We start from the raw sequence: 13,091 nt of genomic DNA, 5'->3' as shown, positions 1-13,091 counted from the left end.
CAAAGTCACAAAGCTGACAAGCGGCGGAGCCTGGATTTGAACCCATGACCTCTGACTCCCAAGTTCGTGCTCTTTCCGCTGAGCCATGCTTCTTCTCTAGACTTGTGAGCGCATTGTGGATAGGGGATATTTCTACCAACTCAGATATATTGTATTCTCCCAAGTGCTCACTGCAGTTTTCTGAACATAGTAAGCAATCAATAAACACCATTGATTGACTGATTGCTTTGTACAGTGCTCCGCACAGAGTAAGTGCTCAATAAACAACATTGGTAAATTGTCTGATTGATTAATATCTGTACTGATTCATTCAATCGTATTATTGAGCGCTTACTGTGTGCAGAGCACTGTACTAAGCGCTTGGGAAGTACAGGTTGGAAACTTATAGAGACGGTCCCTACCCAATAATGAGCTCACAGTCTAGAAAGGGGAGAGAGACAACAAAAAAAACATATAGACAGATTTCAAAGTCGTCAGAACAAATGGAATTAAAGCTACATGCACATCATTAACAAAATAAATAGAATAGTAAATATGTACAAGTAAAATAAATAGAGTAATAAATCTGTACGAATACATATACAAGTGCTGTGGGGAGGGGAAAGAGGAAGGGCGGGGGGGCAGGAAATGTGTCTGCCAACTCAGTTATACTGTACTCTCCCAAGCGCCTAGTACAGTGGAAAGTGCTCAATAAATATCATTGACTGATTGAGTGATAGATTGATTAATGTCTCCATCTCCCTGTAGCCTGTAAGCTCATTGTGAACAGAAAACCTTTCTACTAGGTCTTTATTACTGTACAATCCCAGGCATTTAGTACAGTGCTCTGTACACCGTAATCGCTAGGTAAAGACCATGGATTGATTGACTAATTATTTGATGAGACTGGGTGAGCAGGGACGGAGATACGGGGTATAGAAGAGGATGCCAAGACCCAAGAGACACAGTTGCCATTTCCCCAATTCGTGGACGTCTGCCCCAAGCAACTCACAACAGTTCAGCTGTATCAGATCAACATTCCCCTTAATCCCGGTGTATACCTTTGCACTCCAAATTCTTACCTATGCATAGATTATCAATTCTATATTCAGTTAGTAATGGATCTACTTCATCCTGGTATTGGTACCCCTCCCTGTAAAATCCTTACGTTCTCTGATTAGAAGCACTGGTGTCTCCTCTCTTCACTAAATTGTGAACTCCCTAAGGCCGGAATGTGCGTGCCTTCCTTTTTTGGAATTTGTTAAATGTTTATATGTACCAGGCATCGTACTAAGTGCTAGAGTAGATAGAAGATAATCAGACAGTCAGTTGGTCAGTTGTATTCATTGAGTGCTTATTGTGTGCACAACACTTTACTATGTGCTTAGGAGAGTACAATAATACAATATAAAAGACGCATTCCCTGTCCACATCGAGCTTACAGGCTAGAGGGGGAGACAGACATTAATGTAAATAAATAATGGGTATGGGTATATGTCTCCCCCTTCTAGACTGTGAGCACGTTGTTGGGTAGGGACCGTCTCTATATGTTACCGATTTGTACTTCCCAAGCGCTTAGTACAGTGCTCTGCACACAGTAAGTGCTCGATAAATACGATTGAATAAATGAATGAATGAATGAATGTTATGGGGCTGGATGAAAGAAAGGAGCAAATCAGGATGGCACAGAAGAGGGTGGGAGAAAAGGAAATCAGAGCTTATTCAGGGAAGGCATTTTTAAAGGAGTTGTGCTTTAAATAAGGTCTTGAAGTTGGGGAGAGTGATCATCCATCGGATACGTAACCTCCACTCCTCCACCGCTAATCTCCTCACTGTACCTCGTTCTCGCCTGTCCCGCCGTCGACCCCCGGCCCACGTCATCCCCCGGTCCTGGAATGCCCTCCCTCTGCCCCTCCGCCAAGCTAGCTCTCTTCCTCCCTTCAAGGCCCTGCTGAGAGCTCACCTCCTCCAGGAGGCCTTCCCAGACTGAGCCCCTTCCCTCCTCTCCCCTCCCCCCCCTCTTCCCTCCTCTCCCCTTCGTCCCCCTCTCCACCCCCCATCTTACCTCCTTCCCTTCCCCACAGCACCTGTATATATGTATATATGGTTGTACATATTTATTACTCTATTTATTTATTTATTTATTTTACTTGTACATTTCTATCCTATTTATTTTATTTTGTTGGTATGTTTGGTTCTATTCTCTGTCTCCCCCTTTTAGACTGTGAGCCCACTGTTGGGTAGGGACTGTCTCTATGTGTTGCCAATTTGTACTTCCCAAGCGCTTAGTACAGTGCTCTGCACATAGTAAGTGCTCAATAAATACGATTGATTGATTGATTGTAGAGGAAGGGCACTCCAGCTCAGAGACAGGATGTGGGTGATGAGTCGGCATTGGGCTAGCCTAAATCGTGATACAGTAAGTAAGTTGGAACTAAAGAAGTGAGTTGTGCAGGCTGGGTTGCAGCAGTGAGGTGAACTAGGAGGGAGCAAGATGATTGAGAGCTTTAAAACCAATGATAAGGAGTTTCTGCTTGATGTGGGGGTGGATCGGAAATGCCTGGAGGTTCCTGAGGAGTGGGGAAACATGGCCTGAATGTGTTTGTAGTAAAATGATCCGGGCAGCAGAGTAAAGGGTGGACTGGAATGGAGAGAGAAAGGAGAGAGGGAGGTGAGCAAGGAGGCTGATTCAGTAATCAAAGTAGGACAGGATAAGTGATTGTATTAATGTGGTAGCAGTTTGGATGGAGAGGAAAGGAAATTGTTTTATGCACTTCAATATTTAAGTACTAAGTCAATCAAATTGAAGTATAACAGAAGGGTAAGATATTCTTTGCAAAAAAGGAACTTACACTTTACCAAAGTTTTACAGGTGCTTGTGAATGCCTGAGTTCTAAAATGACAAATGGGAAAATGAAATTTCATTGGAAATCCTCCTGGATGAGTTGGGCTTCCAAGAGGGATTTGAAAATGTGGAGAAATGAAACTTGGAAGGTTTGAAAGAGGGATGGCTCACCAGGCAGGAGGAAGGGTACAATCCAAGGGCTGTAGGGAGGGACGTTCAGAACAAGAAACGGTAAGAAAGTCTGGGGAGATTGGAGAGTGTGAGCTGGGGTGTAGTGGGAGAAGAGAATGGGTAGGTAAGAGAGAGAGAGCTGATTTAGAATGGTCCACGGTCTTGGCCTGATACATCTCCAATCTCCAGAGTTGAAGCAGAGACCAATTATTAATCATGAAAATGGAATGATAATGAGTCGATTATTGTTGTTCTAGGAAGGGGTCCCAGAGTGGGAATCACATGCGACTGGGCGATTATTTAGGTTGTAAGGGCTGAGACCATAGGGGGCACACGATCCCGGCCTTCTGAGATTCTCGGACGATAAAGTGTCTCAGCAAAGCTCCGGGCCCGTCTTCCCATGGGGAATCCCCCAGGAAATAACCCGGCCGTCGTCTGAGGGGATGGTGCAGACATCCGGAGGGCAGAGAGGAGGAGGAAGAATCCTGACAGCTCCCTCTCCTCACTCAGATCTTTCTGTCACCCCAACCAGTGTCCAAGACCGACGAGATGGAGTGAGCCTCTCTCCCAGCAGAGGTCGATGCTTCCCAGCCCAGAACAAGCCCAATAATTCCGAAGAGAAGCAGGGGAAGGTGAGGTGCAGGGAAGGGAAATTTCAATATAAACACATGATACAACATTAATTTTCCTGTTCTTTCTTAATAATAATAACTGTGGTATTCGTTAAGTGTCTACCATGTGCAAACACCATACTCAGCGCTGGAGTAGATATGATATAATCAGATTGGACACTGTCCCTGTCCTGCGTGGGACTTACCGTCTTAAACCCCATTTTACAGATGAGGAAATCGAGGAACAGAAAAGTTAATTGATTTGCCCGAGATCACCCAGAAGGTAAGTGGTAAAGTCGGGATTAAGATCAAGGTCCCCTAGGCTCCCAGTACCATCCTCTTTCCACTAGGCTGTGCTGCTACTCCAAATACATAGAATTATGTGTCCACAATCCTTGCAGACGTTTGCAAATGGAATAGAGTTCCAGGACTCAGGAATATTTTCAGTGCTGTCCTGAATCAAAGCAGTTGATTGGAGGAGATGAACAACTGATCAGTGTTTAGTAGAATGTCTGGAAGATAGTGAGTATGAAAAATTACCATAAAACCACCGAAATTCCCTCCAACCCAAAGATTTTCTCCTCTCCTGTGCATTTTTCTCTGAAATATTATTCTCATCCGTATCTTTTCTAAATGTCCTTAGGCAGTCAACGTCTATTCCCAGAAGATGACCAATTTCACCGAGAAGACAGAATTCCTACTGCTTGGATTCTTGGAGGTCCGGGAGCTGCAGCTGGTTCAGGCTACGCTGTTCCTTCTGGTCTACCTGGCAGCCCTGATGGGGAATCTCCTCATCGTCGCCGTCACCACCCTTGACTGGTGCTTCCACACTACTATGTACTTCTTCCTCAGGAACCTGTCAGTCCTTGACCTCTGTTACATCTACGTCACCGTCCCCAAATCCATCCACAGATTCCTGAAGAACAAGACAACCAACTCCCTCGAGGGCTGTGCCGTCCAGGTCTTCTCCGTGGTCTGGGTTGCCGGCTCAGAGCTGTCCGTCTTCACGGTGATGTCCTACCACTGCTACGCTGTCATCTGCCTCTCCCTGAGCTACGTGGTTGTCATGGCTCAAGGGGCCTGTGGGAAGATGGAAGATGGCCGCCGCCTCCTGGCACAGCAGAGGCCTATTTGCAGCAATGTGTTCAGCTGGGAGGTTCTCCCTGTCCTGCTGCGGGTCCAACACCATCCCCCAGTTGTTCTGTGACGTCCCTCCTCTGCTGAAGATCACCTGCTCCAAGAATCACATCGCCATCTATGCGACTGTAATTTTGGGGCCGCCTTAGCTGTCGTCTGTTTTATTTCCATCATCTTCTCATATGCGCGCATCTTCCAGGCCGTGCTAAGGATGCCGGTCACCAAAAGCCGGGCCAAAGCCATCCCCACCTGCCTGCCCCACCTCGTCGTCGTCACTGATTTCCTCTTTGCGGGTGCATTTGTATGCATCAAGCCGCTCTCAGACCCCTCCTTGATCGTGGATCTGCTGGTGTCCATGTTCTACGCAGCACTAGCCCCTGCTCTGAACCCCCTTATCTTCAGCCTCAGGAACTTGGACATGAAGGCCGCCACAGGCAGGATCTTAAAAGGGTTCTGCTTTGGGACAAAATGTCTCCTTTCTTGTGAAAATAATCTCACACCACCAATTAACCAAGGAATTGTTCTTGGACCTAGCCAGATATTTAGCTGTCCCAGTGGGTTCACAGTAAACCCTGGACGTTGATTAATTGTCAAAGTCTGGGAGAGAGGCGGCTAAGACTGAAGTAGGACAGACAATACAGTTTTGGGAGGCATCATGGCCTAAAGGAAGGGGAGTCCCTGTAGACTGTAAACACAATGTGGGAAGGGAATATGTTTAACAACTCTGGTAAACTGAACTCTCCCAAGTGCTTAGTACAGTAAATCCAGTATGGAGGCGGTTCTAATCCCTACTCAGCCACTTGTCCTCTGTGTGACCTTGGGCGAGCCACTTAACTTCTCTGTCCCTCAGTTACATGCTCTGTAAAATGGGGATTAAGACTGTGAACCCCACATGAGATAACCTGATTACCATGGATCTACCCCACTGTGATTAGAACAGTGCTAGGTACATAGCAAATGCTTAACAAACACCATCATTTGTTTTTAAAACTTTATCATGGCCAAAAGGAATGGGAATCGCTCGAGACTGTAAACTCATTATGGGCAGGGAACGTGTCTACCAACTCTGTCATATTGAACTTTTCCAAGTGCTTAGTACAGTGCCGGATCCATAGTAAGTGCTCAATAAATATGATTGATTGAATGAGAATTGAGTTCTGATGCCAGCTCTGCTACTGGCCTGCCGTATGAAACTGGGGCAGTGACTTAATATCCCTAGACTCTCTCTTCCTCTTACATTTTGAGCCCCTTAGGGACAGGAATTCTGTCTGTACTGATTCTTTTGTTTCTACCACAGCAGGTGGAACAATTTAACCACACAGTCTCTTAATAAATGCAATAATGATATCATTATTAGCAATGACTACGAAAATATAATGATATGTATGCTCCCTAGCATGACTCTGGGTGTGGGTATGAAAGTTGGAAAATGTGAAGAGGTACGGGAGAAGGGAAGGAAGGATAACTGCAGCTCCATCTGTCTTGTCAAATCCATCCTCTCACATCAATCCATTTTTCCTTCTTTCCATCCATCCATTCTTCCAACCATTCATCTAACCATCCATCCAACCATCTATCCATCCATCCATGCATCCATCCATCCATCCAGAGCACGGGCCTGGGAGTCATAGGTCGTGGGTTCTAATCTCAGATTAGCTACTTGTCTGCCCTGTGACCTGGGGCAAGTCACTTGACTTCTCTGTGCCTCAGTTCCCTCATCTGTAAAATGGGAATTGAGACTGTAAACTCCATGTAGGACAGGAACTGTGTCCAACCTGATTACCCTCTACGAATCCAACTCCAGCACTTAGAACAGTGCTGGGACTGTGTCCAACCTGATTAACCTGTATCAACACCAGCGCTTAGAACAGGACTTTGCATGTAGTAAGCGCTTAATAAATGCCATCATTATTATTATCGAAGACTAAAATTATTATTATTATTATTGTCAATGGTATTCATTGACATTATCCTGAATGCAAAGCAGTGTAGTAAGCTCTCAGGAGAGGTGAAAAGAGATAAAATTGTTCCTACTTTCCAGGAGATTATAATCTAATGGGGGAGATAGACACAGAATAAATTACGTGGAGGAGGAAGGAGAGAAGGGAAAGATGAGAAAGAGGATGAACGCTTGATTCAGGAGTACAGTTTATATAGTTAGTATGAACAGCGCTTAAAACGGATTTGCATTCAGGACAGATCAGAAGAAGCAGCGTTCCCTAGTGGGTAAAGCATGGGCCTGGGATTCAAATGGGCATGGGTTCTGATCCCGGTTCCACCACATGTCTGCTGTTTGACCTTGAGCATGGCGGCTTAAATTCAACGTGCCTAAGTTCCCTTATCGGTAAAACGGGGTTTGAGATGTGAGCCCAATGGGGAACATGGACTTTGTCCGATCTGATTCGCTCCAGCACCTAGTATAGTGCTTGATATATAGTAAGCACTTCACAAAAAAACATAAGAAAACGTTATATTTGGCTGATTGACAGATTGAGTGTCTCAGGTTTTAAATTGGACAAAGGTGATACCAATCACAGTGGCTAAAGACTGTAGTTAAAAACAGGAATCGTTGGGACGCTGGAATAAGGATGCCGCTATTTCCATGGGAACCCCGAGGGCCGGCACCATGGGTGATGCTGCAGGGACCGGACACTTGCCTCCCAGGAGCCTCAGGAACAACGTGACCAGAGGATGTGTGGCTTGTCCAGGCCACGAGTTCCCTCGGCAGGGCCCTGAGCCAAACCCCTGGGATTCCCCTCGGAGCAGTTCCTGCTTTATGTACAGGGACGGGGCTCTGTCTGGAGAGTTTTTAAGGGACTGAAGCAGAGCAGAGAGGGATCTAGGGCTCCTCTCTGTTCCTTCCTGACTGACCGCACCACGGAATCTGAGAGGAAAGAGAAGACCAGCCCAGCCCTGCAGATATCAGCGACCCCCAGCCCCACGCTGCCCCTGTGAGAGTGACCGGGGGGTGAGTGGGATTGAGAGGCGTGGGGGACGAGGATGAGTTTGAAAGAGATGGAGCCAGTATGGGGCCTAAGTTGGAGTTCGGAACAAGGCCGTGGCCACTAGCAGTGGAGGTGAGCTTGTAGGAGGAGTGGTGTTTTCCAGTTCAGTAACCACCAACCATCACACATATCTCCTCCTTCGTCCTCAAACATCGCTACTATGCCTACCACCCACGGGCTACAGTGCTCCAGCGCAGTGTCACGATCAGTCACTTCGGCCTTCAGTGGGTCCCAGAATCCTTTGCAGTGGGTAAATGACAAGTAGGACTGAGAGAGTGTGACCAGCTTTGGACCGCCACCAGCACTATCAGAAATTCCTCCTTGTAAGAGTTATTCCCAAATGTTGGAAGGAGACAAATAGTGGGAAAAGTTGTAATCCCTGCCTTTAAGAACTTTCCAGTCTACCGGGCTTGGTTGACACTACATAATTTACTATTAGTCAATCAATCTTGAATAACATTTACTGAGTGCTTACTGTGTGCACTAACCCCTTGGGAGAGTAATAATAACAATAATAGCAGTATTTGCTAAGCTCTTACTCTGTTCCAGACACTGTCCTAAGCGCTGGGGCAGATACATCCTAAGCAGGTTGGATGCAGGATGCAGTTCCACATGGGGCTCACAGTCTAAACCCCCATTTTACAGATGAGACAATTGAGGCTCAGTGAAGTTAAATGACTTGCCCATGATTACACAGCAAACACGAGGCAAAGCCGGAATTAGAAACCAGGTCCTTCTGACTCCTTCTGACTCCCAAGCCTGTGCTCTATCCACTTAAGAGCACCATAACAGACACTTCCCCTGCCCCTTCTAGAAGGAAAGAAAGAATAGAAAGGTGAATATGTAATTCTTGCAAGCCATTTTACAGGGGAAGGATTAGCACCCAAGTCCTCTGACTCCCTCTAAGCTGTTCTTGGGAGAGTACAATAGAACAGAGGTGGTAGGTGTGTATGCTGCCCTCAAGGAGTTCACAGTCAAAAATAGAACTCCTGGGCCCATGCTTTTTCCACTAAATGAGGATGGAAATGAGTTGATACGCGCTTGAGTTTCATGACGTAGGTTTAGAGAGCTGGAAAATGAAGCGGGGAAGCTGGAAAGAGGAGGGGGGATCTTAGCAGTGCTCAGAATTCGGAAATAATGCTGCTCTCCTTGATTTTGAGTGGGTAAGGGAGGGAGTTCCAGGCAAGGATGGAAAGGAAGAGTCGATCATGGGTAACAACTAGAAAGTTGGTTTGAGAGCTGAGAAGACAAGCTGAAGGATGGAAAGGGGGTGAAGAGCAGTCATAGGGTGGAGAGCATTCAATCCGATTGTGAGTTTTTGTTGCTTGTGAAAAGACACAACTTGTCGTGCGAGGAGGTTGAGGAGATGAGTGATGTAGGCTGAGCGATGCTTTAGGAAAAGACTAGATGAATGATGAGCTATGCTTGTGTTTGTGTGACTACAAGTGTGAATGCAGATATGTAAGCAAATGGAATCAGTTTGATGTATATGTGGATTTCATTTTTGTTGTTTGTTTTATGGTATCGCTAGGGTTTATAATATGCCAGGTAGTGTACTAACCACTGGGGTGGATACAAGCTAATCAGGTTGGATATAGTCCATGCCCTACAGGGTGCTCACTGTTGTAATTCCGAATTTAAAGATTAAGTAACTGAGGCACAGAGAAGGTAAGTGACTGGCTCCATGTCACACAGCAGACAAGAAGATGAGACAGGATTAAAATCCAGGTCCTTCTTTCTACCAGGATCATTCTCTATCCACTAAATGGATGAATTTATATATAAAAGTTATATCTCGTTTAACTATAAAACCACCGAAAAAACATTCACAATAGTCATGTACATATCTTTACGTTCTCTTACCTCTCCTATCCACTATTCATTTTAGTTTGTCTCCTTAATCAAAAATAATGCTCTTGATATTTATTATGTGCTTACTACGTTCCAAACAAAGCATTAAGTGCTGGGGGAGATTCAGGACAATAAAGTAGAACACAGTCCGTGTCCAGCAAGGGATTCACAGACTACGTAGGAAGGAAAACAGGCATCTAAACCTCATTTTACTATTGAGAAAACCGAGGTGTAGGATAATTAAGTCACTTTCCTATTCCTATGCAGCCGACAAGTGGTAAAACTTGGATTAGAACCCAGGTCCTCTCACTCCAAGGCCTGGTTTCTTCCCAATTGCCGCCTGTTTCTACACAGTTCAAAGATTGGTGCGTCCAATGAAATGGAACTTCTTTGGGGGCAGTGATCATATGTACCAATACTGTGAACTCTGTAGGTACTCAGTAAGTAGAATTGATTGACTTAGTCTTATTCCTTTACCTCCAACATCAGTGTCTCTAAATTGAAGTCTTCCCTCTTCCTGTGCAGGGAGTTGACATCATTCCCCAGAAATGGTGAACTCAAAGATCATTTTAAATTTAATAACTTTCTCCTCTCCATAGAGAATCATCAGCAAGTGTCCTATCAATTCCTTCACTCGTGCCATCAAATGGCTCTAACGCTGGCTCTTCCGTGATCCATTGCAGAAATTCAATATTGCCTCCCAAGAATTCTCAATGTCTCTACGGTGAGGGAATTCCTCCTGCTAAGATTCTCGGAGGTCCGGGAGCTGCAGCTGGTCTAGGCCACGCTATTCCCCCTGGTCTACCTGGAGGCCCTGACGGGGAATCTCTTCATCTTCGCCCTCACCGCCCTCGACCGGCGCCTCCACACCTCCATATATTTCTTCCTCAGGAATCTTTCCGTCCTCGACCTCTGCTACATCTCCGTCACCGTCCCCAAGTCTGTCGTCATCTCCCTGACCGTTCGTAGATCCATCTCCCTCCTGGGCTGTGCCGCCCAGGTCTTTTTGGCCGTTCTGTTTGCTGTTTCCGAGCTGGTCGTCCTCACGGCAATGTCCTACGATCGCTACGCCGCCATCTGCCACCCCCTGTGTTATGAGCTAATCATGACCAACACGGCCTGTTGAAAGATGGCAGCCGCCTCCTGGCTCAGTGGGGTGCTGTATGGGATCTCTTTTGCAGCTTCGACTTTCTCAATGAGCTTCTGTGGGTCCAACATCGTCCAGTAGTCCTTTTATGACGTCTCTTCCCTGCTGAAGAGCTCCTGCTCAGAGGACCACGTCGCCATCGATGTGAGCGTCACCGGTGGGGTAGCTTTAGGTGTCGTCTGCTTCGTCTTCATCATAATCTCCTACGTGCACATCTTACATGCCGTGGTAAGGAGGCCGGCCTCCGAGAGCCGAGCCAAATCCTTCTCCACCTGCCTGCCTCACCTCGCCGTCGTCACTGTCTTCCTCTCGACTGGAGCGGTTGACTATCTCAAGCCCGTGTCAGACTCGCCCTCGATCCTGGACCTGCTGGTGCCCGTGTTCTACACCGTGGTGGCCCCCGCCCTGAATCCCCTCATCTACAGCCTGAGGAATAGGGACATGAATGCCTCCCTGGGGAGAGTCCTAAAGGGAAGATTTCTCCTCCCTCCTCTAAGGGACAAAATGTCTGTTTCCTTTTGGCCGTGAAGGTATCCAAAAGTGCTGTCCAAAGAGAAAGTCCAGCATCTAAGGATTTGTCAATGTCTGGGAAAGATGTTGACAAGCCACATGTGACTGTAAGCCCTGTGTTGGCAGTGATTGTCTCTCTTTATTCTGAATTGTACTCTCCAAGCTCTTGGTACAGTTCTGTGCTATTTATTGAGTGTTTACTGTGTGCACAGAACTGTACATAGTAAACACTTAAAAAATATGATTGAATGAATGAATGAATGACAAGTAATTGGGCGGCGCCATGGCTTAGTAGAATGAGCATGTGGCTGGGAGTCATGAGACTTGAAACGTCTGCCAGGTTCTGTCCCCAGAGTGCTGGGTGACCTTGGTCCAGCCATGTAACCTCTTTGGGTCTCTCTGTAAAATCGGGATTCAATATGTGCTCTCTTTGCCTTACAGTCTGAGCCCCTGTGGTTCAGGAAACCTGTCCTATCTGATTAGTTTGTTTCCACCCCAGTACTTGGCAGTCTTTTGCAAGTAAATTCTTATTTAATTAAATAATGATAATGTTGATACTACTACTGATAATAACAGTAATTCTATGAAATTTAAAATCACTCCTGGTGGTTAGGAAAATTAGAAAATCAGAGGGTGACAAGGGACGCAGTCATGGAAACTGATCCCCACATTTGAATGCCTGATTACGTGTTTTGATGCCTGTCATTCATTCATCCATTCATTCAATCATATTTATTGAGCGCTTACTGTTTGCAGAGCACTGTCCTAAGCACTTAGGAAGTACACGTAGGCAACATATAGAGATAGTCCCTACCCAACAACGGGCTTACAGTCTCCCCCTTTGAGACTGTGAGCCCATTGTGGGCAGGGATTATCTCTATTGGAATTTACTTTCCAAGCGCTTAGTACAGTGCCCTGCACACAGTAAGCTCTCAATAAATATGAATGAATGAATGAATGTATTTGACTGATCAAATACTTGTCTCGAATTCATTCGTTTATCCATCCATCCTTCCATCGATCCGACCATCCATCCGTCTATCTGTCTGTCTGTTCACTCATCCGTCCATCCATCCATCCATAATAATAATAATAATAATAATAATAATAATAATGGCATTTGGTAAGGGCTTACTATGTGTGAAGCACTGTTCTAAGCGCTGGGGGGGGAATACACGGTGATCAGGTTGTCCCACATGGGGCTTACAGTCTTAATCCCCATTTTACAGATGAGGTAACTGAATCTCAGTGAAGTTAAGTGATTGGCCCAAGGTCACACAGCAGATATAAGGTGGAGCTGGGATTAGAACATAATAATAATAATAATGGCATTTGGTAAGGGCTTACTATGTGTGAAGCACTGTTCTAAGCGCTGGGGGGGGAATACACGGTGATCAGGTTGTCCCACATGGGGCTTACAGTCTTAATCCCCATTTTACAGATGAGGTAACTGAATCTCAGTGAAGTTAAGTGATTGGCCCAAGGTCACACAGCAGATATAAGGTGGAGCTGGGATTAGAACCCATGACCTCTGACTCCCAATCCCGTGCTCTTGCCTGTGAGCCACGCTGCTTCAGTTCATCCATCCATCCATCCTTCCTTCCATCTATCCATCCTTCAATCCACGCACCACACACGGGCCACACATTGGGCTGAGGGTCCTCGTTACGTCCTGTTCTTGGCTGGCTTCCGTTGGGGCTCAGGCCCTGGCCCCATAGGCAGGGTAGCGGCCTTGCCCCAGGTGTCCGCCCCATGGGGCCAGATGACCCACCAGCCAAATGTCTCTCACAGGGAGGAGTTCCAGTTAATTTGTGACGTCTGTCACCGCGAAGATA

At 46.2% G+C, this 13,091-nt stretch overlaps 1 pseudogene; it reads left to right on the top strand.

Annotated features, from left to right (window-relative positions):
• The first annotated feature begins 4,441 nt into the window (after positions 1-4,441).
• LOC119921594 lies at positions 4,442-11,274 on the top strand (annotated as a pseudogene).
• The last annotated feature ends 1,817 nt before the right edge of the window (positions 11,275-13,091 follow it).

Source organism: Tachyglossus aculeatus, assembly GCF_015852505.1.
Source record: "Tachyglossus aculeatus isolate mTacAcu1 chromosome 12 unlocalized genomic scaffold, mTacAcu1.pri SUPER_6_unloc_3, whole genome shotgun sequence".
Lineage (NCBI taxonomy): Eukaryota > Metazoa > Chordata > Mammalia > Monotremata > Tachyglossidae > Tachyglossus > Tachyglossus aculeatus.
This window is presented reverse-complemented; position numbering and strand designations above follow the sequence as displayed.